Genomic DNA, 24,068 nt, shown 5'->3' with positions numbered 1-24,068 from the left:
AAAAAAAAACCTCCAATTAACAAAGGACAAGCCAGAGAGAAAAAACAACCGAAATAACTTCTATGTTGCATTAAATCCCTGCTTTCTCTTCCAAGGTGTCCCTTAGCTCTGTCCAAAAAAAAAAAAAAAAAAAAAAAAAAATAAAAATGATACTGCGTCACTACTCCTCATAGCACGTCTTCCATTAGAAGGAAGGCGTGACATCCAGCAAACACGCTCCTGACAGCCACGAAGTCCACAGAGGCCCATTTTGTGAAAAATGAGAAAACGGTAGGAAACGTGAGCGATCTGTCATTGGGAGGCTTCACTTCAGAAACCAAATAATTTCTGACCTTCTTATAAGAATCGTTGCAGGGAGACAGAGCAAGATCCACAATTAAGTTTTTAGGATTCATTTTTCTCTCTTTTATGTCCCGAATAAATAGGATTAAAGGCAGATTTTGACCTTTAAACGGCAGTGCTCAGCAACTATCATTACACGAAGATAAGAATGGCCTGAGCACACTCCACGGGGCAGACCAGAGCGGGAAAACTCCTGTTTAAGACTCCCTTCCTTTTGAAAGGCAGAACCCATAATCTTTAGAGCCAGAGCTCGCCCTGCCTCCTCCATCACCTGCATCATGCCCTCCCAGGAGGCCTCATAAAGAGCACAGCAGGACACAGCTAGGGACAAGCAAAGGGATTGGAGGCCAACAGAGGAAATGAACCAACAGTGCATACACCTTAAAAGAAATCCTCCCTCTTCTAGTTACAGTTTAAAACTCATCCCAATCCATTTTTCCCCTCCCAGCTTCCTTTAGAACCTAATCAATCAGTACTCGCCATAGCCACACTGCTCTCTCCCAGCTATCTCTGCTTCTCCTTCACGGCACTTAACGCATGGTAAGAAATAAATTATATGCGTAACCAACTACGTAATGTCTCTCTCCCTCACGTGACTGTGATGTCCACTGAGTCGCAGCCAGCATCCACTCAGGACCTCACAATGTAAACGCTCAATAGTCATCGGTAGAGGAAGCGAATGACTGGATGGATGAATGCTCTGTTTAACACCTCAGCCTTCCCACTTGACCCACTCCACCATCTCGTCCCGTTCTTACCTGCTGTACGAAGCAGCATCAGGCCCTGACGCTGGCTGACTTCTGCTGAGCCCTCCGCCCTGGGGACAGGTCACTTTCGGAAGGCCACAGCCTCTCTCCCCGTGCCGCATCTCAGCCTGTCCCTCTCCAGCGTCACCGACCAACTGGAAACCATGGGTGTATCACGTAAGCCCCACAGGAGAAAAGCTGCCTTCCTTTTGGCTCTGTGGGTTTTCTGGAACACACATCCCAACAACTGAATAGCTTCTCCTTTACCATAAACCACAGGGAAGTCCTCAGCTTTGCTCGTGTTTCCTGTGACCTTTACAGTTTACCAAAGGCCTAACTTTCAGAGAATGACTTTAATTTCTATCCAAAGTTTCAGATTTATTTCTCATCCAATGTCAAACCAAGAAAAATGAAAAGGAAATAAGCAATAGGCAGTGATGGGGGGGGGGGGCGGGGAAGCTAAGAATGAGAGGAAGCAAGTGTCACATACACACTGTCGGGTGCTGTGCACTTGCTAAAGCCAGACCACAGTTTGACTTGGCTCCTCTAAGCACATCCACGTGAGTCGCACAATCCACGAGCACCGCGAGGTAAAGCAAGTGAGTCGCTCAGTAACATACTATTATTCACAACGAGAAATCATGACAAATTTCAAAACTCATGAAACGACCCAGCTGAGTGATGCCAAGTAAGCCCTCGTTCAGTAAAAGCATTTCTATAGCAGGCAAAGCAATGGCGTCCAAGTAGACATCTCTCTCGGGTTCTGGCTTTTCAAGGATAATTTTAAAATAGAGCACAGAATGAATTAACACGTATGCTTTGGCCCATGCCCTGAATATCATCTGACAACATTAACTACGTTAATATCAGAAACACATTTCGGAGGCGTCTTGTCTGGGTATTAAGCCTGCGTTCCTCATCACCCAGGTCCAGCTTCCTGCTGAAACCAGTAAATATATATGCTGTTAGGTGAGCACAGAGACCTCATATATCTAACACCAACTTACCGAGCTCTCAAATGTCGTGTATTCTAAGCTGATGTAATAATTTTAAAGCATTTTAACAACAGGATTGAAAATGGCTCCACCAAAACTTGATCTAAAATTGAAAGTAGACTGATGCAATAGTGTGCTTTTTAAAAAATATAATTGGGATCACACTATAACTTTGTATCCTATCTTCTTCACTAAACATTAATACGTTCCCAGTATTCTTTAAAAAAGTCGAGATGCACAATATTCCGTTATAAAGCTATAATTTAATCTGACTATTCTCCTATCTTTGGACATTTAGTTCCTTTTCCAGTTTGTCACTATTATAAATCCATGGAATTTTCAATTGTTTCCTTAGGAAAAATTCCTGGAAACAATTGGGTTAAAGTGAACAAAAAAACTTTAAGGATTTTGGTACTTATTGCATATAAAGTACCACCAACTTACATTCTCATCAATAATTTATTATGAAAGTTTTGTGACATTAAGTGTCATTGCTTAATCAGTCCCTCCTCAATAGTTTGAAGATGTCTGAATTTTAATGTTTATTATATCAATAATAATAACATCATTTTTTGAGGACTTGAAATAAACAGACACAACATAAGCACTTTACTGACATTACTGCACTCAATCCTTAGAACGATTCTTACAAAGGATGAGGAGCTGGGATTTGGCCAAGAAGCCACAGGGAGTGAGCGACAGAACTGACTTCAAAGCCACACAGCTATCGAACCCTAAATCCAAGCTTTCATCCCGGGATCTGCAAATGTTTTCGTTTATGCAACCGTATCAGTATGAATTCACGGAATAAATTTAAATATTTATTTACATATAAATGGTATTCATGTGCTACTGTCCATGTTAGGCACCTTACCAGGTATATACAAAAATATAAATTAAGTAAAATGAATTAAGATAAGTAAAAATTCAAATATTTTTCTCCCCGAGCCTCTCATTAATCATTCTGCACACCCCCTGTAGTCACAGCCCACCTTACCATCTACACTGCATCTCACATCTACCATGCGGACGGCCTCTGTGTCTGTTTTTCAGCACTGTCTCCCCAGTGTCTACAACAGTGCCTGCGGGGAGTAAGATCTCATGAACTCCATGTTGACTATTAATACATAAATGAATGATCAGCTACAAGGTTGTAAGTTTGAGGACAGAAATCAGGTATATTCGTATCTTACCAGCAAGCATATTTCCTTGATGAACATCCCCGTCAACGTCTGTTGAACAGATATCCACCCAATGCTATTGCATAAATGAATGAATGATAGATGGATGGATGATGGATGGATGGATGGATGGATGGACAGACAGAAAGATGAACGAATAGACAGATGAAAATAATGGAAAGGCTTCTCTTCTGGTTACATCTCTAGGGTTAGGATATCAAAGATAAAAAAAAATACCTGGCCGAACTTATTTACTTTGTTATAATAACACCTTACTATTGCTAAGCAAAGGCCTGTTAGAACAAGTACAGATGGAATTTCACTCACCTCTTGTAAAAACAGAAAATAATAAGCCTCATTTAAAATTAGCCCCGGCTAGAAATCAACCTAGAACAGAGATATGAGCATTCGAAGAAAGTGGAGAGAAGAGAGTTGACCAAGATACATTGGGAAGACAAGGCCATGAATTTGCCCACATCTTGTTAGATAAGGGTAAAAGTTTAAAGTTTCTATCAAATATTTACCTTGAAGGGACAAAAATTATAAACCATAATCCTTGTTAGAGTGAAGGTCCCTTCCTCACTAACTTGTAGTTTTTCTGTGCCTTGTTATGAAAATATCTTGGCTAACAAGTTTGCAATTGTTTCTTTAATTCGTCCTGTCTTCAGGAGCTTATTATCTCCTGCTGTGTAATGACTCATCTTGATTTCAAGGTCTTACAGGCTAGATGCACATTATGGAAAATTACATGAACTCACACTCTAACTTCAGTGTCTTTATTCTGTAACCTTGCTGATATGTTACCTAAGTTCATTTGCTAATCAGAAAATATTAAGATGTTTTGTCTTGCCTTTTCCTTCAGTTGTGACTGCAATAAATAGTTTCTAAGATTATCATAAATGTGAAATTTTGTTCTAAAGTTCCTTAAATAACTATCAGCCTCTCTTCACATATTTCCATTATTGAGGTGAATATTATCACTTCACAGGAATGTAAACTCACTGAAGATATTATTATTATTACTATTATTATTATTATTATTATGTATTGCCACCAGGTAGTAAACATCTATGCTAGGTCTGTACTGAGCATCATTCGAATACAGTATCTTTTAATCCTGAGAGCAACCAGGTCAAACTGTTACTGCTATCCACATGGTGTGAAAAGAAAATTTAGTTTCAAAGAGGATGAGGAATTTGACCAAGTTTCGCAGCTGCCTTTTCCAGCTCCCCCCACTCCCCTCCTTCTCCCTCTTCCTCCCTCACCTCCTCTCCTCTCCTGTCCCCTCCCCTCCCTCCCATCTACTCTAACCTTACTCTGGCTCACTCTAACCAGCCACTGTGTGGCCTGCTTTCGGTCTTTAAATCAGCCTTCCCAAACCCTCAATCTAAGTTAGGTTCTTACGTTATTTGCTCTCATGTCACACAATACTTATCTTCCATATAATCGCCAACTGTAACTATTTTTAATTGTATGATTATTTACTTAATACCTACTTCCCCACTAGCCTATGGTGTCCCTAGAGGCAGGAAGATGCCCGTTTTGTTCACCACTGTGTCCCCAGTGACTGGGTATCAGTAAATGTCTGGAAGGAAGGAAGGAAGGAAGGAAGGAAGGAAGGAAGGAAGGAAGGAAGGAAGGAAGGAAGGAAGGGGCACAGCCAGAATTCAAACCAAAGCCTGTATGACTCGCTGTTTTTTCACATTGTGATCATCCCATATATATATATATAGTTAAATGCTGAAATAATCATTTCTCCCTGAATTGAATTATTTTATGACCTTCAATATTGCTGTCTGTAATTCTGGCTATTGTAATAATGAGTTGCATTTCCATAACTAATGTTAAGTTCAAAGAATTTAACTTAAATAATTCATAAATCCCTTTCCAATGACTTTAGGAAGATTCCTTCTGCTTTCTGTAAGTTCGTAACTGTTGTATAATTTGGGTCTAATCAGTTTAGAAGCTTCTATTTTAATTTAATATTAAGTTCTTTGAAGGTTTTTTAAATCTTTTCACATTAGCAAGATAACTTCTCAGGCTGGATGCAAAGAAAGGCAGAGGCAAATTAATTAACTTCAGGTCCTATTTTAAGTGACTAGCAGTGTGCTGGCATTTATAGTGGAGAGATCTCCGTGGGAGGCACTGGGTGTGGGATCGGCAAGGCTAATAATGAAATAATGAATGCAGATTTGAGAGCATATGGAACAGCTTCTGTGAAAGGAATGGTGGAAACAAAACTCTCTGTTGACAACTAGATGGGACATGTTCTTCATCATTATCATCTATATATCTTTTCGCATGTTAAAGATTCTAGAACTCTTCCAAATTGGGCTTTTCCACTCAATTATAAAGCACTCGATAAATTATTTTCAATCTAAATTTTTTCAAACCTGTAATATTTTAGTTTCTATGCTGAGTCGTGTGCTGTAAACTCTAATGAGTTGTTTATTCAAACTGGCTCCTCAGAAAAATTTCCCTTAAAATGGACTTGAAATATAGTTTATTTCAACTTCCAAAAGATCAATTCTCTAGTCTATAAAACTGTCAAAGGGAGATTTAAGTCTTGTTGGACTTCATTTCAATACTCTTCAGTTTCATGTCAACCTACTTACAACATAAGAGAGATTTTTCTGCAGTATTACAAGAAGCAGAAGCAACTTAAGTGACCATCAAAGGACAATAAAGTTGTAAGATGTAGATAGACAGACAGACATCAATGGAAAGAAAAATTTGTGTATATACAAACACACATATAATACACAATGGAATACTATTTAGCCATAAAAAAAAAGGAAATATTGCTATTTGCAACAACATGGATGGATGTTGAGGGCATTATACTAAGTGAAATAAATCAGACAAAAAAAAACTACTATATGATGTCACTTATATGTGGAATCAAAAAAAAGAAAAAACCTCATAGAAAAAGAGATCAGATTTGCAGGTACCAGAGGTCGGGCAGGGGAAGATAGGAGGAGAGCTGACTGACTGAAGGTGATCGAAAGGTCCAAAGGTAAATAAGTACTGGTGCTGTGATGCACAGCATGATTACTGTAATCAACACTGTTACATGATACATGTGAAAGTCCTAGTTCTCATCACATGAAAAAAAAAATTTTTTTGTATCTATAGGAGATGATGGATGTTGACCAAACTTATTGTAGTAATTCGCAATCTATGTGAGTCAAGATGTTATGCTGTACGCTTTAAACTTACAAATGTCAACTGTATCTCAATGAAACTGAAAAAAAAAAATTTCAATCACCTACCTCTTAGTAGTAACTCTTCAGTGCTTTCTACACAATGTTTCCACACACAGTTTCCATCCCCCTACAGGGCTGGGGCCACATTTTAACTTAGGTGTGCCCTACGTACTTTTACCTTCATGTGCCCTTTTGTGATTGCATTGGTATAAAGATGAATGTATCAAAATATTATATATTAAAATGGTTTCATCTTAAAAGTTCCTTTTTTCTCTCTTCTGATTTTAAAACATTATAATAGGTCCCTTAAAGCATGGTGGGCCCTGATGGATAGATTATTCCTGTCTCTTTAGGAAATCAGGCAGCAGCTATGACAAACTCTTCTCAGTTCCCTTCTGTTGATTATCAGCCTTTGTGTTTCTGTGTGAAGCACCTGTGGGCATTGCGGCCACTGTCCTTCATGATAAACCCACTTTTCTAGCAAACTCCTCAAGCATGTTAGGACTCAGAATGAAGTTACCCCGTGTACTACTCAGGGTTTTCTAGAGAAAAAGAACTGGCAGAATGTGTGCATATACAGAGAGAGGGATTTATTTTAAGGAAATTGCTCACGTGATTGTGGGGGCTGGGAAGTCTGAAATCTCCAGGGTAAGCTGGCAGGCTAGAGACCCACGAAAGAGCTGACGGTACAGCTCGAGTCCAAGGGCAGTCCAGAGGTGGAACTGCCTCTTCCTCAAAGACCTCAGTCTTTTCTCGTGAGGCCTTCAACCAATTGGGCGAGGCCCACTCACATTAGGAAGGGTAATCTGCTTTACCCAAATCTACTCATCCAAATCTTAATCTCACTTAAAAAATACTTTCACAGTGACATCTATACGGGTATTTGACCAAATATTTAAGCCTAACTAAGGTGACACATAAAATTCACCTGCACACCCTGGATTTTCCAAAGAGTAGGACATTAACGCTGATACCAGACTATACCTAAGATTACAAAAATCTTATGCAACTATTGCTGCCAGACTAGAGAAGGAATAAATTGTCTCAAGGTAAAAATGATGTGAAACACAGCTATATCACCTGTGAAAAAAACCTATCTTTGTAAACTTGAATAAATCTCAATACTTAAACTTGCTTTTGAGTAAATGCCAGCCCACCCTTTATGAACATTCTTACCCAAATGACATGTTTTTAAGTCATGGACCAGAAATAGCCTTAAAATATTTAGTTAATTACTACCCAAAAGAAACATTTAACAGCCAATATGGCCAAAACTATAATCACGGGTATTGGTAGCTGTTCCCTCATATTCTAACTGTCTGTTCTAAATAAATCTGGGGGAAAGTGTGGCCTCAATATCTGGGGAAAGGAGGTTTGTGGGGAGACATGATTGGTGCTTTGAAGTTGCCTGTCCTCTGGAGACCCAACACCTGAGATAAGGGGCAGGAGGAGGGGGGATGATAAAAATTAACCCACACATGAATTACTCTCTCCTTGAACTCTCCTTACTCATCTTTGATACCACCACTAACCCAAGCAGCTCTGCTTTCCCTTAACCATCTGGCCTTCCCTCCTCAGTCATCCTCCTTCACCCACTCCTTAACGTGGTGTTCTCTGGGGTTAGGTCCTCCGTCCTCTGTCCTCTTCACTCCAGACCCCCTCCCTGGCCTACTTCACGCCCTCCTGAGATTTTAACCGCTTCCAGCAAATGACGGCTTGCAAATCTGCATCTCTGGCTGGAGATGCACAATTCTGACTGTCATTGAACATGACCGGCATGTCCTGCTGGCACTACAAAGTCATCATCATCTCCCCATCCACTGTCCAGGAGCCTCAGCAAAACTTCCCACCCCCACCACTTCCCATGCTCCACCAGAGCAACCTGTATAATTGGGTTTGCTTGTTCATCTTTCCTTCTATGTCCTTATCTGAGACCATATCTCTATTCCAGCCATGCTTGTCTTCCTCCTTTCTAAACCTCTTATTCATTACCATTTTTTAAATTTACTTAACTATACCGTGAGCACAATAGTTAGAAATGGTGTCTTCTTTTTATAACCCCATTTGTTGCAGGTGCATAATTTTTCTAGTCTTATTTCAATCTTACAGAAAAGTTACATGAATAATCCAATAAACTCAAGTATCTGTTTCGTTTAGATTCACCAACTGTGAGTGCGTTTTGCCACATTTAACTTATTCTTCTCTCCATGAGCATTTTACAATTATGATTGCTAAATCATTTGTAATTTGCAGACATGGTCTTTAACCTCTAAATACTCAAGGATGTGTCCCCTAAGAACAAGGACACTCCCTCGCACACAATTGTCAAACAGGAAGTTTAACAATGACACCATATTATTCACCAATCATCTCAACAATGTTCCTTAGAGCAATCCAGAATGCATGAATGTAGTTTTCAGGTATCTTTAGTCTGTTTACTCTGGTTCTCAGCCTTTCTTTGCCTTTCATAACATTAATAATGAGATAAACTGGCATAAGGCTCCTGATATGATGCAGTGAGAAAAATCTAACATCTCTCATATAAAATTACCATAAATGCCAAAAATAATAACTTGAATCTCATGATGAGGAAATGCTAGATAGACTGAAATTGAGGAGCATTTTAAACACATCACCCTCAGTCCCTTGTCATATCCGACAACATTCCCTCCCATCATCATTCACGACTAAGCACAAATGTCATCCTTGGCAGAGCCCTGCCTACTTACCATATCCAAGTGGACCAGCCCTTCACCCCAGTCAATATTGACCTTGTCATCTTGATTTCTTTTCTTTTCAAAGCATTTACCACTCTCCTTTTTACCTAAAATTGCCTTATTCATCTATTTGTTTGCCTTTTGTTATCTATTTCCCTCACAAGAATGTAATTTGTATGATAGGGGACCTTATCTAAAACAGAGCCTGCTTTCGAATAGACACTCATTTTTAGTTGCTGAAGAAAAAAATTTCTGCCTAAGACTCAATGAATACTTGCCAAATGAGTGACTAATACAATGTATGTGTCACTAAGTAAAATATGTTTGCTTCAGATTTTTTCTCAAGTTCTCATTTTTGCTCTGTCCAAACAGTAACAAGATTTCAATGTCAAAACATCCTTTTGTTAAAAAATACAGATTACCATATATAAAAATAGTCATGGTGATGTAAAGTACAGCATAGGGGATATCCTCAATAATATTGTGAAAACTGTATATGGGTCAGATGGGTACTAGACTTATCAGAATGATCATGTTGTAAGTTATAGAAATGTCTAATCACTATGTCATACACTTGCAGCTAATATTGTATGTCAACTATAATTGAAAAATAAATAAATATATATATATTTATTTATTTCATATATTTATTTATTTCATATATATATGAAAACACTCCTTTTGGTATTCTCCACTACAACTCATTTCATTTACTCTGAAATAAGCAACACTTACGAAAGCTATCTTAGGGAAGACAGTTATAGCCAGGTCTTAAATTGCTCCCCTTCGCACAGACATTGAGAGTAGATTGTGATGAATTGAATATGCTGAAAAATACGTTTTGCACAAAGCTGAAAGGGAAGATTTAAGAGTAAAATAATAGAGTAAATTCAGTCAATGAAAAGGAAGTTATTTCAGTTACCCAGAAATATAATTCAAATATTCATTTTTATAAAAAATACTTAAAATATTTTATTCAACCCTAAACATGTAGATATATAAACCATAATCAATAGAGGTGGTATCAGTAAAAGAAAGAATGTGGTCTACTGGTCAACCTCAGCAATGCCTTTGAACTGTTCTGCTTTAGATCAAAGCAATAATTTCAAAGGGAAAAAATTGGAAGTGAAACAAAGAAAAGAGAAACATTGGGTAAAGAATGTAGCATAAATAATTCTTCATACAGCAAATGTTACTCCCTTCTTCAATTAAATTTTTTAAATTGTCCTTGAACTCAGAAAAAGCGAGTCTTTAAATTAGTGAACTTAATTCAAATACAAACCAAAGAGCACTCATTATTGTTTCAGACTACACCTTATATTTGGTAATATTAAGTAAATAGACACACAATCTTTTTAAAATATGCAAAGAAAAACTTGCTTTCCATTTAGTGTTCAAAAAGATTTTTCTCCTACCTATTCTTCAAATACTTTCTCTCATGCTACATTCTAAAGCCAGGTGGCCCAAGTATAATTAGATACCAAGAGAAACTAAGTATTGTAGTTAAAGAAAATTGGATGTGCAAATAAATTAGCTGGTTATCCTTCACTTTTTAAAACTTTGTATTCAAAATAATTTTAGACTTAGAGAAAAGTAACAAAATTAGAACAGAGACCTTTTGTATACCCTTTACCTAGCTTCCCCTAACGTTAGTAACTTGCATAAGTGAAGTACGTTTATTAATACCAGGAAATTAACATTGGTACAATATTATTAACTAAACTACAGAGTTTATTCAAATTTCACCAGTTTTTCCACTAATGTCCTTTTTTTGGTTCAAGAGTCAATCTCACATTGCCTTTAGCTGTCATGTCTCCTTAATAGCCTCCAGTCACAACCTTGACACTTTTGCAGAGTACTGCTCAGTTATTTTGTAGAATATTCTTTGACCTGGGTTTGTCCAATGTTTTCTCATGAGGAGATGGTCGTCATTTATTTTGGAAAGTATAAATCCCTTTTTTATTTAAAACAAGGGGAAAACATCTAATTACTTTTCTAGTCCGATTCCTAACAATAGAGTAGTTTCTAGGATTTTGTCCCATTAATCAGTTCATAGTCCAAAGCTATTCGCTCCCTTAAGCAAAAGAAAAGTCATCCTGTTGACATTTACAACCATATTCCAAATGTTTCACAGACTTTTTCTTCACAAGGACTTAAGCAAGTTTGTATTTTTTGTACTTTTAATAGCTCCCTTTCCAAATTTTTACCTGGTTATTGGATACTAACAACAGATATTTAAAATGTTCTACTCTAATTGTGGATGTGTCTATATCTCCTTATAGATTTTTCCCTCTGTCAATTTTTATTTTATATATTTTGAGGCTATTTTTTACATGCATGCACATTTAGAATTGTTACAACTTCACGAGGAATGAAAATTTTTATTATGTGATAGATGTAATTTGTATCATTATACTGACTCTTTTTACCTCTAGTAATGCTTTTTTGTCTTAAAAGTATTTTATATAATATCCCTGTAACTAATCAGCTTTCTTTTGCTTATTACTTGCCAGGTAAACCTTTTTATACACTTTGCTTTTGACTTTTCCACATCTTTTTGTTTATATGAGTTTTTCATATATGGCACATACCTTGACTTTAAAACATTAAATTTAACTTTTGTCAGTTAACTGAGCATTTAGTCCATTTTATATATTGTAATTACTTCTATATTTATTTTTCTTTCCATCATCATCTTTTTTATTCTTTTCCCTCCTATTTCTGTTTATTTGTCTCTCCTTTCTTACATTCTTGAGATTTGAATGTTTGATCTTTATGCCTAGAATAGAAAGCCTTCTGACTTTAATTATATGAAGACATATTATAATTAAATCAGATCCTTTCTTAAACTTGAGTTTGATTAAATAAAAGAGAGGGGGAAAAAAAGGAGCAAACCAAAAGAAAGAGGAAATGGTTCTTTAAAAAGTGGAAATGAATACTCCCTCACAATAATTAGAATGGCTACTATCAAAAAAAAAAAAAGTAGGAGGAAAAAAGAAAGAAAAAGAAAATAAAAGAATGGATAAGGATGTAGAGGAATTGAAACTTTTGTGCATTGCTGATATGAATGTAAAATGGTGCAGCCACTGTAGAAAACAGTATGGCGATTCCTCAAAATTAAAAAGTAGAATTACCATATGATCCAGCAATTCCAATTCTGGGTAAATACCCAAAAGAACTGAAAGCATGGTCTAGAAGAGATACCTGTATACCCATAATCATTGCAGCATCACTCATAATAGCCAAAAGGTAGAAACACCCAAATGTCCATGGACAGATGAATGGAGAAACAAACACATGATATACACACAATGGAATATTATTCAGCCCTAAAAAGGGATGAAATTCTGACACATGCTACAACATGGATGAACCTTAAGGACATTATGCTGTGATATAAGACAGTCACAAAAACAAATACTGGATCATTCCATTAAATGAGGCACCTAGAGTAGCCAAATTCAGAGACAAAGTAGAACGGTGGTTGCCAGAGGCTTGGGGAGGGGGTAATGGGAGTAATTTACTGTTCAGTGGGTACATAGCTTCAGTTTTGCAAGATAGAAAGGGTTCTAGAGGTGGATGGTAGTGATGGATGCACAGTAATGTGAATGTACTTAATGCCACTGAACTGCACACTTCGTATGATTAAGATGGTAAATTTTGTTAGGTGTATTTTATCATGATTTCTTTAAAAAGTTGAAGTGGTGGGGAAATAAAGGGAAAAGTGACTTTACTTCCTCCATAATCATACATGACCCACTCTCTAACACCTTTGCCTCGAGGAACTACAGTTGTTGACAGGCTGTTCTGCTATTTCCACTTGCTTTTCGTAAGAACCCCAGCAGACAGTTATTCTAATATAACCCTTGTTTTGGGAGGTTTTTCCTCCAAAGAAAAAAAGGAACTTGCTCAAATGTCCAACAACAGGATATAATGGAGCCATAACTTTGGTTCAGGTCTTCTAGGTATGTGAAAACTTGGATATAGCAAATTAGCTGGCAAACCATCGTGTTTGAAATAACTGCTATAGCTTTTTGCCGACTGGCGTTACTTTACATGATTTGGTAACATTTTTCAGCTTCCATACCCTATTTCAAATGCATAGCAATATCCCACTGTTCTGCTCAAAACTATATCTGTCAATTTCCCCAGAGCACGTTTCTATCCCTCTATGCTTGAGTTATTATACCTCAATTCACATGATATTGTTCTTAGTACTTATCATGTTTTCCAGCCTAGAAAAGCTAATGATTTAATTCGAGGTGAACCCAACAAGAAAAATGCAGCATTACATTTGGTTCATGGGTGAGACCAATGAGACAATCATCATCTGTTTATGTGTCTATTTCTCTTGCTTGTGAAGTCTTGATTCTTCACTGAGAGCAGGGACTGTGTCAAATTGATTTCTGTACCCTCCGTCTCTCGCACAGTCCCTCAATCACTGGTTGTTGAGGTGGTGGCTGAGGTATCAGGGGAGGTGTCAGTGATGATGACAGTAGTGGATGGTAGTGCTGTGATACCGAGGCAAATTCAAAATGTTAGGAAGAATTATAATACCTAATATTAAAAAGCACTTATTCTTTCACTCTATCAGGTGTTTTATATACATTAACTGTGAAATCCCAAAACTACAGTATGTGATAAGTATTATGGTTCCATGTTTCAGATGAAGAAACTAAAGTTCTGAGACATTAAGTGATATTTTTTTTTTTGCCTATGGTTTCACAGATAATTAACAGAATAATCAGGATTTCTCGAACCTAAAGTTTATAGCTTAAGTTCCTGTAGTATTCTACAGGAACTTAAGCTATACAGTTACATACCATCTTTGTTTTGCATTTTAATCTGTTTTTCAGTGCATCGTGATATGGCCAGGAAAAGTACTACACTTTCAAAAGAAAGATATTTAAATCCCTGCTCCATTATTTGCTAACTGAGCCAGCCACGTCATCACCTATCTAATGGGAAATTCCTGTCTTGCCTACCCAAGTTATAAGATTGTCTCAAATGAAGTATTTTGAAAATTGAAAAATTAATTGCAATAAATACTGGCCATTCTGCTCCTACTTTTATTCTCAATAAAGTTTAGGTCTTTCAATTAAAATCTTGAGCTTGGTGGATATTTTCCTTTATGAAGGTAGTAAAATTTATCCCCCAAAAAATCTCAACATGAATCAATAAGATTATTCAATATGACCTTTTTTTTTATTGCTAAAACTTCTTTATTTTTCACCTCTACAGTGGAAACTGGTACATACCACTAACTAGGAACATCCCCCATAGTGGGACAAACTGACAGGTACCCCACGGTGTGATGCACCAAGACACAATGCTAATACGGTATTCCTACCAAAAATCTAATGAAAAACAATCAGATAAACCTACTCTACAAAGTGAATGACCTAGACGCTAAAGAATATCAGTATCATAGAAGACAAAGAAAGGCTGATGGAGTATTTCAGATTTATAGAGACTAAAGACACACAACTACTAAATACAATGTGTGATCCTGGAAAGAAAAACACTTTTTGCAGTAAATAGCATTACTGGGACAACTGGCAAAATTTTAGTAGATACTGTACATTAGATCACATTGCAACGATGTTAAATAACCTGAATTTGATCATTATATTTTGGTTAGAGAATGCTGTTGTTCTTAAGAGGTACACACTAAAAGTATTGAGGGATAAAGGGCCAGGATGTCTATGGTTTACTTTCAATTGGTTCTCCCACAAATATAAAGAATATCGAAGTACCACATACTCATGCGTGAGCTAACCATAACTAACCATCACTAACCACATAACCATATCGCTTAACTCAGAGATAACCAATATTGGGATAAAATATATAAATGTTGAAATGGAAGAAAAATTAGTTTTATTTGTACAACGCAGTATTAATTTTCCACAAACACCAGGAATCAGAGAAATCTAAATATAGGTCAGACGTAAGGCGCTACTGGGTCAGATGTAAATGAGGCAACAGTCGGAAGTTGCTGAATATTCGGTTCTTACGGCACGTTTTGAAACTGTGTGTATCCCCAGGGATTTGTGTGGGCAGCGGGGCTAGCCTCAGGACACCTCTTGGAAGTTGAGCTGAACACCATTCCCAGGTCTCTCGCAACCACTCCTGGAGCACTCTGTGCCTTGTGGGGACCCTGATGCGAGTTCTGAGCCAGCCAGAACTCTGTGTGTGTGTGTGTGTGTGTGTGTGTGTGTGTGTGTGTGTGTGTGTGTGTACGTTACACCATACCTGATGCCCAAAAAGTCCCCATTGGCCAAGTACCTCCTGGCAGTAAATGAGTAAATCGATCCGACGACAACTGAATTAATGTTTCTGGAGAGTTTAGCCACGGAAAGGCTAGCGCCTTTGCTCAGGGCTGGCATCAATCCTTCCGCATCAAATTTTAAAGAAATTGCTCTGCATCACGCTCAGTAGCTAAGCACTGTAAGTGCGATGAAAGAATTACTTGCTGCGCGGGGGCAGCGGAGGACTGCGGAGGGTCTGCAGGAGCTGGACACAGCGTCTTGAGAATTTAACCCGTTGCAATGGTCAGAGACGCGAACTGGCACAACCTGAAATCCACACGCACTTCACAAACTCACCGCCCGCCCGTAGCTTCCTAACAGGAACCGGCCTTGGGCAAGCCCGGCTCCCCCGCGAGGCGGGGGCGCGCCGACGGCGACCTCCCCGCGCGGCGCGGAGGGAAGGGCCGCGCGCGGGGCGCTCTCGGCGGGCCGGGGCCGTACCTCGGGCGCGGGCGACGAGGCGCCCAAGGCGGCGTCGCCGGTCGGGTGCAGGCGTCGGGGGCCGGAGGGGTTCATGCCGGCGGGCAGCGGGGCTGCGGCGCGCGGGGCCGGGCGGCGGGCGGCGGGGCTGCGGCGCGCGGCGTCTCCTCGGGCAACCGGTCGCCGCGGCGCCCGCGTGACCCCGCGGCCCGGCCACAGCCCCCCCCGCCCCCCCCCCCGCCGGGGTCCTGCCGGCTTCGGCGGCCCCATCGCGCCAAGCCGAGGCTTGGCTGAGCGGCGGGCGCTTGCAGAGCGACTTGGGGACAACGCGGTCGGAGGTGGGTCTGCACCGCGGACCTCATCGCGAGCTCAACTCCAGGTCTGGTCCTTACGCGAGGACCAGGGGCAGCCAGGAGTCAGCGTTCAAAGTGCTGGCGCCGCCCGCGAGGGGCAGGAGCACGTCGACACGAAGGGGGGCGCGCATTTAGTTAGCACTTACTGTGTGCAAACGCCTGTGCGTCGAGCTCCAGGGCGGGCTTCGTGGGCCTGCGACCTGTGTATTTGCGCAAGGCTCGCTGGTTTAATGTTCTGCTGCCCCAGCTTTGAAATTCTTAATGATTTTTGAACAAAGAGCCGTACATTTCCATTTTCTACGGGCTCCACAAATTGTGTAGCCTGTCCTGGTGAGCGTCCTTTCATTTAACCTTCTCTGCAACCCTGCAGGGGAATACAAGTTACCAGTAACTCTACTCTTAATTACAGCCACGGTTTCTAATTATGAAATGCTTGCATGTGTTCTTCTAAGAGCCACTGTAAGCGTTTTCTATACATGACCTCCTCAAGTAAAACAAGATTATGAAGTGGATATTAGGATTACCCATTTTTAAGACAAGGAACCAGTCACAGGGAAATGAAATAAAGTGTCCAAGGGTATATACACAGCGGGTCAGTGGCAGAGAGGATCGGCCCCCAGACCATGGGACTAAAGCAGATGAATAACCTGCCTAAGGACCCGTGATGTGTAGCAGAACCTAAAACTGGGACCTACATTCACCTCACTTTCAGGCCCTTGGTAGACCTGTGGACTGCTCTAAAATTTTTTAGCAATCAGAGAAATGGCAGCTTTTCTTGGTTTCCATCCAGTCATCCTACATGCATCCATTAGCGTCTGAGGAGTACTTGGCCTTGAAAATGGCTTTTGATTTTACAGTATCATCACCACGTATCCAATTCAGAATCACCTCAATACTTTCACTTGAAGCAACTTAAAAAAAAATCCTCAGTAGAAAGTAAGACTTTCAGAAATCTCCTATTAATAGGATAGTTTATAGTAAACATGTTTTCAAGTTGCCATTTTTCCTTGCAGTAGAAATCACAGCACACTTAAATTTCCGATGAAACAACACAACTGGATAAAACACAAAAGTCGATGAAACCTCAGGGCATCTGGGTAAGTCCTTCTCTATTAACCTCATATCCAATCATTTCAGAATTGAATTTTATAAAGTCTAGTTCTAGTCATTTGATCAACCTTATGACTCTTCTCATGACAACAGAAAACATGAATTTGCACAGTCTAAAAATCAGTGTTGATGCTGGATGTGTTAACTAGATGAGAAGAATCCTTTCACAATGTATGTCATCAAATCGTCACTATGTACTCTTTAAATATCTTACAATTTATTTGTCAGCTGGACCTCAATATATAGTTGAAACACACACACACACACACACATACACACACACACACACACACAACAACTTCTAATCAGAGTTAAACATAATTTTTCTCTATGTATTTTTGTGGTAAATGGGAGCAGAAAACATACTTGGTGGGACCCCTGGCCAGATGCCTTCGAACTTTCCGGGATGTCAAGACATGAGTCAAGTGACTCTTCAGGGCAGCATCTGGTGATGTGTTCTTGAGAGCTGAGACTCAGGACTGAGTCTGGATGTATGGCTGAGCTGGACCCTGAAAGCCTTCACTATGATGGTAGAACAAGCAGGCTGGCCGTGCGGGGAATTCTGGGTGGGATGACAGTTTAAGCAAGGAAGGGAACTAAAAACGCACAGAGCACGTTCCAGCCCAGATTTCTCACAAAACTACAGGTGTGGGCAACATATTATGATCCGAATCCCTCAGTACAGACTTCTGTTTTTCTTTGTAATGACAACAAAGACGGGAAGCTGTGTGACTAGGACAGTTCATATAACTACATCTTTGTGGAAGCGAGATGTCCCTAATTAGATGCCAGGCTGAGTTTGGACCGTGGTGTACAGGAACTCTTCCGGTGGCCGAGTGTCTGAAGAGCAACATTACGAATGCTGCACCCAAAGGAAGAAAATGGCAGCAGTTGATGGGATACGTTGGAGGAAAAGCGAGGAGGACTCCAGGAGGGACTGTCACAGGCCAGGTGAGAGCTGGGACTGGCGGGAACAGGAGTGGTGATGCTGAGGAGGGGGAAGATTTTGAGGCAGAATCAACTGGAATCTGAGCTTACCAGCCCAGCGGAAAGCATGGTGAGGCCTGAAAGGCAGCAAGAAGATAAAGCAGAGGGGCGGGGAGGACTCAGTTTGGGACAAATTTAGTCTGAGGTGCTGCTAGGGGAAGGCAAACATATTTTTGCAGTTTGGGAACAGGAAGTCCTGGGCACATCCAGCTTAAACCAGAATTTCCAGCTCATTCTGCTATCATGTTAAATTTTATCCTGAAATGTATTTATAAAGCTGGCATGCGGAGATAATATGTTAAATACACATGATATCTGAGACAAGATAAAAACATAAGTAGCTGTGGGAGGCAATGGAGAACTTTCTCTGGGCCCTGAGCTTTTATTTTGGGGCTTTCTTGTTTGCTTGTTTGTCTTGCAAATATACATGTTTCTCATAAGAAAATCTGTAATATGATAATAACTTTGGAGGCTTTTGACTTATATTTAGAAATCTGTCACTGAAACCACTCATATGACAATTTAGTTGTCTAAAGATGTTTAAATATTTTCCTAAGCAACTGAATGAAATGTCGCCAAAGGCTGAAAACGACTACTTTAGTCATCTCGCAGAAGATTCATTGGTGAAATACAGACCGCCGACATCTACTGCCGTCGTTAAGTAGCAGAGCATTTAAGGGTCTTCAAAGCCATTTTTCAACCCTTTCTCAGACACGATTCTGTTGTTTTGCTGGATCTCTATTTAGTCTTTTTAAGAAATGAGTCCTTCTTTGGCAATGATTTTAGTTTTATCAATTCACCCTAAAACAAATCTTTTATTTGTTCTATTATGAAGGTACAGCTGGTTGTAAAACAATTTATCAATGTCGCTTTCAGAGAACTTCATAATTTTCATGTCGCTTATTTTTTTGAAGTCCATTTTTTTTTATTTCCCCATACATATGACTGTTTCTAATATATTTTACACTTAAAATAAATGTGACCCATTTTATAACTTTACTATAGGCTAAGCTTAGAGACTTTGCTTTATGGAAAATAACCAACTCAAGGACCTTCAGTTTCATCATTAAAGTAAATACAGATTGTTCTTTTCAAGAGCAAAATTCTTATCAAAAATTGAGACCACTTTAAAAATATTTTAGCTGAGTAAATATAAGTCCCTGAAAAACATCCATGATAATATATATTTTCTAGACTTATAGGATGTTTGACTTTAAATTCAAAAAGTTTTAATCTATATTTCCTCAACTGGTCAAAAAGATTTGTTGTACATAATACCACCCTTTGTGGCCTTGCCTAAGTGATTTTTCAGTTATAAAATTGCAAGTCAAAAATAGTTTAATATTTTAGGGAAAATGTGGAGGGATTAACTGGACAATCATTGTTAATAGTTTTTCTATTCCAGAGGAAGAAAGCACTTTTTGACAGAAGGCCTGAAGAACCACCTTGCTATGTGTGTCTTCATTTAACAGAAATGTCAACCAATCAGGACTATGAAAAGTGCCTAAGGGCCTTGTCTGATTCCTCTCTTCTCCACACCCCTAGCAGCTAAAAGTCTTTTCCTAAAGTCTTTTCCTTTTGGAGTCCCCCTGGAAGAGCTGAGAGAGTCCAGATTCTTACAAAAGTGGTTTACTGAAGACAGGGAGATAAGAAAAATAGGGTAGAGTGGGAAAACAAGCTACTTGAGCGTAAGGCCAAGCCTGGAAACTAACTTCCACTTTGAGGCCAGGGTTCTGGCTCTTTGTCCCTGCTCCCCTCCCCCCGCCCCATTTCCACCCCCAGCCCCATCTCAGCTAGTCATTGGCAGGAGGGCACATCTCTAGCCAACATTCACAGGGGCTGTTTGAGGAAAGGGGTACTCCAGCTAAAGAAAGGGTTCCAGAAAGAATAATAATAGTGCCTTCAACTACACAATTCAGTCTCAGAAATAATTCTTCAGTTTACTTCTCCTTTCTCCATTATTGCTAGCATTGCCTTACCATAGGTTTTTGGAGTTTTTCTTTTAAATCTGGGCTTTTACACTAGTCTGCTTCTAATCTATTTTCAAACTGACACGAGAATTCTTTTTCTAAAACCCCAAATCTGATCAGATTATTCCCCGGTTCTAAAACGTTCAAGGGATCCCCCATGTTTATTGGAAAAGAGAGTCGTAACATCGCATGCCTCTTTTTTTCCCGTGTGTAATTTTCATCAGTTATTATCTTTTCTCCTCAAACAATTCCTGTGAGGTGGTTATTATTATCCTGTTATTACAGGTGTGAAAACTAAAGTTCAGAGGGGGCTTGCTCAGGTTCGCGTCGCGTAAATGGCAGTGCAGGCATCTCGAGTGATGTCTCTTGGCCTCCAAGTCCCCTACTCTTGGTCAGTACGTCTCAAAAGTTGACCCATCCACCCTCCCCGCTGTGTCTACCCCATGTGGCCTACACCGTAGTGCAGGCAGCCACGTGTGGTTGGCCAGGTTGAGCTCTGTACAAGAGTTCACCACAGTTTAAGGGACACCAGCCACAGCAGACACGACTTTGCTTTTTTTTGGAGTTTCTTTGTACATTTATCATGCTTTTGTTGACTTTGAAGATGGACCATTTGTACATCTATTATGACTTTTTTTTTTCAATGTATAAAAGTGTCTTCTTTTCTAAAAGGTTAGATATAGACCAGATGCATTGATCTATGAAGGAGGAATAAGTTTGATAATTGAATAATGTCTAAAACAACTTGGGTTTCTTATATAAGAAACTGGTTTTCTGACACACCGATCAGAGCATAACTTTAAGTTTTAAAAATACAGTTAATTCTTCATAGATACAGAGAACAAACTGATGGTTGTCAGATGGGGGTGGGTGGAGGACTGGGTGAAAAAGGGGAAGAGATTAAGAAGTACAAATTGGCAGTTATAAAAGTAGTCACAGTAATATAAAACACAGCATAGGACACATAGTCAATAATAACTATGTGTGGTGTCAGGTGGGCGATAGACGCATCAGCGTAATCGCTTCGTAGGTTATATAAATGTCTAACCACTATGCCCTCCACCTGAAACTAATATAATATTGAATGTCAACTGTAATTGAAAAATAAAACATTAAATTAAAAAATAGTCAATCCTCATTATTTGTGGATTCCATGTTTGTGAATTCACCCACTCACTGAAATTTATTTGCAACCCCAAAATCAGTGCTCAGGACACTTTCTCAGTCATTTGCAGACATGCCCAGACTGGTGAAACACCTGTCATCCACAGGCCCGTTCCCAGCTGAGGTCAAACAAGGTGGCGCTCTGCCTTCTGGTAGGAAACAAGTGTCCTGTTCGAGGTCTATTTAGTGCCACTTTTCTTGCTGGTGCATTGTTGTGGTTTTGTGTGTGTGTGATTTTGCTCTTTAAAATGGCCCCCAGGCATAGTACTAAGGCGCTGTCTAGGGCTCCTCAGCATAACGAGGCTGTTTGCTGTACCTTACGGAACAAATAGTGTGTTAGATGACCTCAGTGAGGCCCGAGTGACAGTGCTATTGGCTGTGAGTTCAATGTTAATGAATCAACTACATATTAAACAAAATGTCTTTAAACAGAAACACACATAAAGCAAGGTTGTGCATTGATCGCTTAGTGAAAACGCTGTGACCGAAGGCTAACTTTGTATTTTCCCTAGAAACAACGGTTCCATATTTGCTAATTCAGTATTTGAAGCAACTTCATAGGACATAGCTACTGTAAATAACAAGAACTACTGTTATTTCACTGGCATCAGTCTGATTAAATTTAACATGTAGTTTATATACTGTTTGTTTACTGTACAGAATGGTATCTTTGAGTTCCCAATTTAAATCTACAAGTATTTTCATTATGACAACACTTGCCATTAAATAGCTAATATTTAATAATGTCAGATTAAAGGGGATAAGCCAAGTGTATTTTAAAACAACTCAAGTATATGACCATATAATATGAATTTTTAAAATTATATATTCCTGTTCAAAATTATCCACCCAAAGTAAAAATAGATTTTCCAAAACACTTTATAGGTATAAAATTTTGGAAATTTGTCACACATGACAAAATGATAAAAAAAACTATGAATCTTGTTATATTTTCTGCTTTGTAGTATTTTTTATTCTATGTATATTTTAAACTCTTTGGAGATGAAAAAGTAAAGTGAAGAATAAAACAAGTTCAAAGATTTGCAGCATTTGTCATGCATTCTAAAGAGCAGTCAAAATATCTCTTCAAAAAATAATAACTTTTAAATATATCTGCTTTGTATTAATTTGGTATGGTTTTTTAAATAAAATTAACGATATCAGCAAAAAGATACAGAGGCGAAAATTCTTTGTGCATAATACCCTTGAAAGCATCAAAAAGATTATGAAATTCTTTGAAGAAAAATGAAGCAATAATGTTTACAAAAATATTTTTGGTTGTCATAAAGCAATACAGCCCTGGAAAGAGAGGTTTACCATATTGAAAGAATGTCACTGCTGTGCTATTCAGTCACTGCATTACTGAAAAGTTAGATCCATGTAGCTGGCAGACTTTTCTCGGACAAAAGCCAGCCCTCCTTCAGGGGAGCAGAAAGTAACAGGTGACCCAATGAGCATCCTGTAAGCGCTTTAACGAAGCGGACAGTCAGCAGATGCACCCTTAGTTGAGACAGATTATGAATAAGATCTAGTTCTTTTCATACATATGGAAAAATAAAAAACACCCATAAAGTATAAACTTGTGTGAGATCTTGTCCTTTTTAAAAAATACTAAAAGTCCTTGAAGTTATACCCGGACTTGCAGGCCCTCAAACAGTGAGTAAGTTGGCAGGACCCTGGAGCCAGGGATGAAATCCTGGCCTTATGACTTTGGGCAAATTTCTCCACCTCCTTGGGCCTCATTTGTACTACAGAGATAATAGCAGTACTTCGGCCATGTGGTTGTTTCAAGGATTATATGAGTTAATGCCTGTAAAGTGCCTAGTACAGAATCTGGAACAAAGAATACGTGTTAGCTATTAGCATTATTATTTTAAAACACAGAGTAGAAAATTCTCCCACAAGACACTACGAAAAAAGATTAGATAAATGAAGTGTTTACTCTTATTCTAAATTACTCAGAACTTTGGAAGATCATAGGCCTAAAAATAATTTTTGGACTATTCAAATGAGAACGAATTCTGAAGCATTTCCCTTACTTTTGGAAAACAAGAATTTTAGAGAAACTAGTGACTGGGAGAAACTGAGGTGCCTCATCTCCAAGAACTCAGAAATCAATTGGCCTTCTTTGATTAAACCAAAGTGGACATGTGCAAAACATCTTACAGAGACACAATCCCACCCCCCAACCCCCACCCCGCCAAGCCAGGGGTGTGCTTAACTGAGTATATGAGCACATATAAAGAAAGAACATGGTAGTCACAAGCGAGGGTATTGCACAGTGGAGGCTCAGGGGGGAAGCGGCGGACCTCAAATGTTAATGTCTGGTCCATTTGATAACTTACTTCTCATCTAAATTAAAAAACAGACTTCCCAGTTTTTAAAGATCAAGATTCCCCCTCAAAGCCTGCAAGTTCGAGGCCACAAAGTCCTCCCCAGGAGACTCATCTTCCCTCAGAATCCTCATCCATTCATAGGATGTGTCCAGGAGCGTTCAAGGGACCAGAACCACAGCTTTGTGTCACAGGTATGTCCAGTCAGGATTACTCTAAGACAGAGATGAAAA

The 24,068-nt window shown here is 39.2% G+C and overlaps 1 protein-coding gene and 1 long non-coding RNA gene across 5 annotated transcripts in view; one reads left to right on the top strand and one right to left on the bottom strand.

Moving 5' to 3' along the window:
- Positions 1-16,013, bottom strand: part of CCDC170 (coiled-coil domain containing 170) — a 79,667-nt gene extending 63,654 nt beyond the window's left edge. For 2 of the 4 annotated variants that reach the window (XM_036222737.1, XM_036222743.1), the window contains exon 1: positions 15,940-16,013. The gene's annotated coding sequence lies outside the window, so the exon portion shown is untranslated. The other 2 variants (XM_036222754.1, XM_016149150.2) reach the window with 2 other exon arrangements.
- A 1,025-nt stretch (positions 16,014-17,038) lies between these two features.
- LOC118603862 lies at positions 17,039-20,106 on the top strand. The gene is made up of 3 exons (XR_004951391.1): positions 17,039-17,368; positions 18,098-18,332; positions 19,774-20,106. It is a non-coding gene; the product is annotated as an uncharacterized LOC118603862 (long non-coding RNA).
- The last annotated feature ends 3,962 nt before the right edge of the window (positions 20,107-24,068 follow it).

The sequence above is a fragment of the Rousettus aegyptiacus genome, unplaced genomic scaffold (genome assembly GCF_014176215.1).
Source record: "Rousettus aegyptiacus isolate mRouAeg1 unplaced genomic scaffold, mRouAeg1.p scaffold_m13_p_1, whole genome shotgun sequence".
In the NCBI taxonomy this organism is placed as follows: domain Eukaryota; kingdom Metazoa; phylum Chordata; class Mammalia; order Chiroptera; family Pteropodidae; genus Rousettus; species Rousettus aegyptiacus.
The sequence above is the reverse complement of the archived record's forward strand: the minus strand, read 5'-3'. Positions and strand labels throughout refer to the sequence as shown.